This window comes from Rattus norvegicus, chromosome 19 (genome assembly GCF_021556685.1).
Source record: "Rattus norvegicus strain SHRSP/BbbUtx chromosome 19, alternate assembly SHRSP_T2T, whole genome shotgun sequence".
Classification (NCBI taxonomy): domain Eukaryota; kingdom Metazoa; phylum Chordata; class Mammalia; order Rodentia; family Muridae; genus Rattus; species Rattus norvegicus.
This window is the reverse complement of record NC_141552.1, coordinates 52,080,037-52,083,728: the sequence shown is the minus strand read 5'-3', so window position 1 is coordinate 52,083,728 and position 3,692 is coordinate 52,080,037. Positions and strand designations below refer to the sequence as shown.

General features: G+C 41.5%; 1 pseudogene; it reads right to left on the bottom strand.

The window, feature by feature from the left end:
• Window positions 1-1,300: 1,300 nt before the first annotated feature.
• Window positions 1,301-2,292, bottom strand: LOC147999452 (mitochondrial fission regulator 2-like; annotated as a pseudogene).
• Between the last annotated feature and the right edge of the window lie 1,400 nt (window positions 2,293-3,692).

The following is a 3,692-nucleotide window of genomic DNA, read 5'->3' as shown; positions in this document are numbered from 1 at the left end:
ACAAAACCAAACAAACCACCATACTAAAATAATGAACTTAGTTACTGTGTATGGGTATTTTGGAATAATAATAATTTTAAAAATTCCGAGGGTAGCTGTATCCATGTACCACTTTTCCCTTCATCTTCAGTAATGTTGCCCCTACCCTTAGAAAAACTAACATTTGAAATTGCATTTTTGCTAAATGGATCGCTTTCTCATATTTGAGAAAAGAGATCAGAAAGTCATGTCCAGTTATCTCATGGACAAGGCAACAATAACGTCATTGACTTTCTTTCAAAAATTATTTTGTTCAAAAGATTCATTTCTTGTACTATCTATTTACAAAAAATTAGGGTGCAAATGTACTAGAGAACAAAGGGAATATTGTCAGCACATGAATGTATATACAAAGCCAGTGTAGATAAAATTCACTGTGATGGTTTGTATATGCTTGGCCCAGGGAGTAGCACTATTAGGAGGCATGGCCTTGTTAGAGTAGGTTTGGCCTTGTGGGGGTGGGCTGCCTAGAAGCCAATCTTCTCCTAGCAGCCTTCAGATGAAGATGTAGAACTTTCAGCTCCTCCTGCACCATGCCTGCCTGGATACTGCCATGTTCCTGCCTTGATGATACTGGACTGAACCTCTGAACCCATAAGCCAGCCTCGATTAAATGTTGTCCTTATAAGAGTTGCCTTGGTCATGGTGACTCTTCACAGCAGTAAAACCCTTGGACACACACCAAGAGCCTACTTCTACTTGTGGCACTTAGCAGTCAAAATGATGTATTACCTCAGGAAGTTTTAGAAAGTTCAATCGTATATGACCAGAACTAGGACTATCTTATGAAAACATCTTTTATTCATTGAAAACCTCCAAGTTGCTGAAAGCCAAATAAAGGCTGTCATACCAACTTACAAGACACAAAGGAACTTAAGTAGGAAACCAAAATTGTTTAGGAAAATCACTGAAACATGATTTTCAACAGCACTAACAAAAAGGGGGAAATATATACTCTCAGCTCTCACTGGTAGCCAGTTAACTGCCAGGTCTTCCAAAGCTGGAGACCATATTCTTAAATGCCTTCCTCACAATGGGTACAGATAGGCCCCAGGGTATGGCTCAATTGTCCTAATGCAGGTTGTGATTCTCTCAAAGGCAGGGAAGGAGACACAATGCAGGTCTGCTTCTGTCCTTCCAAGAGTAGGCACAGCCTTTGCTTCTGATCATTTGGATAACTGCTTTTAGATGCTTAGTTCTTCCCTTAGATCACTGACTTCCTGTTGGTAAAATGTGACATCAAAACCTTGAAGTTTCTGGACTAGAAAAATGGAGAGCACTCCAAAAATCTATCTCCATTGTTAATCCTGCAATGCAACTTCTGCTTTAGCGCACTAGGTATTAAAGACACTGAATCCCAATATGAACTCTGTCTTTCCCTCTTTTGAATGGGTCTACTACCTGACGACCTTTCAATGGACAAAGTTTGACCTTATTCATATCATTTCGAACACCCAACACATTTGGAGCATCATTAACCCTCTGGCTTTTTGAATTATGGCTAGCATTCATCTTATTAACACTTGGGTTCTGCTTTTTTTTATTTGAGTTGCCGAATTACTGATGTTGCATATATTAGTAAACCTAGGTTGCATGGGGGAAAAAGATCGCTGAGGTTAGAGTGAAAACTGAGAAAGAAGAGTAGTAGAGGAGGAGAAGAACCTTCCAAACTCAGAAAGCGATCCTCTTTCCACACTCGGCCCGGAAGTAGTTGAACTCACCCTGGAAGTCATCCGCTACAATGGCTTTTGTTTCATACTACATTGTCACTCAGTCTGAGACCGAGAAGTCAGCTAATCCAAAAGGGCCTCTCTCTTTTTTTAACTATAGCTTTACTGCCAGTTCATTTTTCACTGTTTTTTTTTTCCTGTCTTGGAGCAGGTGATGAGGGATCCCAAATTAGTTATGAAGGATGGAAAAGATATACATTTTTCCTTCTTTCTCCTTTCCCCATACAGTACATGGAAATCTGAAACATCTGGCTTCATCATTTGTCACACACACACACACACAAAAAAGACATTGGCAAAAGATTGGACCATAGGTTCATAATCATCAGACTCCTTAGAGTTCAAAATTAGGTCTTTGACAAGGTTCTAAACTTTAGAATCTGAAGGAAGCGTTCTCCCAATAATACAAATGATTCTCCGAGCTGACTCGTAGTTTTTATTTTTGCCAAATCAACAGATCCTGGTCTATGGGAACACCAAAATATGCCAGCATGTTTCTTAGTGTATTCAGTATAAAGGACATTGATTTATTAAGTTCAGATAAACTCTGTTCGTTGGTAGCTTCCTGCTGCGCTGCACACAGGCAGACTCTGAGGAACTGGTCGTATCTTCTCCCAGGACCAGTTCGCTGCTTCTACATCTCCAAAATATTTTCTTTAACAGAAGCCATGATTTACATTCTTAATTTCTCATCTTTGTCATAACTACTTTTCCAAAAGCAGAGTAGGATAAGCCATTAAAATTTGTTTTTATATTGAAGTACTTCTTTTTTTTTGTCTTTTTTTAATAAATAGATTCTTCTTTCATATACTACACCCCAACCTGTTTCCCCTCCCTACACTCCTCCTAGTCCCCTCCCCCTTTCCTCTCCCCCAGATCCACTCCTCCTTTGTTTCCTCTTCAGGAAAGAACAGGCCTCCAAGAGAAGACACCCACACAGGATAAAACAAGATACAGTAAGAAAGGTGAAAAGCCATCCACTGGACAGAGGAACCCAATAGGAGGAAGGGAGTCTCGAGAGCAGGCAGAAGAGTCAGAGATGCACCTCACTCATTTATAGGAGTCCCACAAGAACCCCAAACTAACAGACATAACATACGCAGAGGACCTGGTGTAGACCCACGCGGACCCCGTGCTTTCTGCTTCAGTCTCTGTCGTTGATTCGCAGGACATGTTCTCCTGGTGTTTTCTATCCCCTCTAACTCCTACTCACAGCCAGACATTATGCAGAGAGAGTTTAAATTAGAGGTCTCCGTCAGATCCCTCCACTCAGACATCAGGGAATCAAGTTGAAATGAGAAGGAAAGACTATAGGAGCTATTAAAATTTTTATATTAAGCAGGCATTAACAACTGTTCTAAAATGTGTCTGAGATCTCTTGAAAGAAAATACAAATATATGAAGTATGTGTTTTGATTTGGAGGTGTGTGTGTGTGTGCGTGCGCGCGCGCGCGTGTGTGTGTGCGTGCGTGCGTGTGTGTGTGTGTGTGTGTGTGTGTGTGAGAGAGAGAGAGAGAGAGAGAGAGAGAGTTAATGTTTATGTGTGACAGGTCAACCTTAGGTGTTGTCCCCTTGTTTTTCTGAGACTTGACCTTCTAAGACAGAGTTTCTCAGTGGGAATCACAGACTGGCTGACTAGACTAGGCTGACTGCATGGCTGCTCAGTGAGCCTCAGTCTACCTATCTTCACCTGTCCAATGTTGGGCTTACAAGCATCTGCCAGTGTGCCCTGGGGAACAAATGCAGGTCCTTAGTGTTTACATAATAAGTACTTAGCTCTCCCTCCATTCCCCACAAACTGCAGTTCTTAATTCTACCTTCTGTCACTCCCTCTGGGTTAGGTATGTGGTTAGGCTGTTACTCGTATAGGCCTTAAGCGGATTTAGGACTGCAGCAGCAGGGAATGTGAGAGTCACAGAAGGG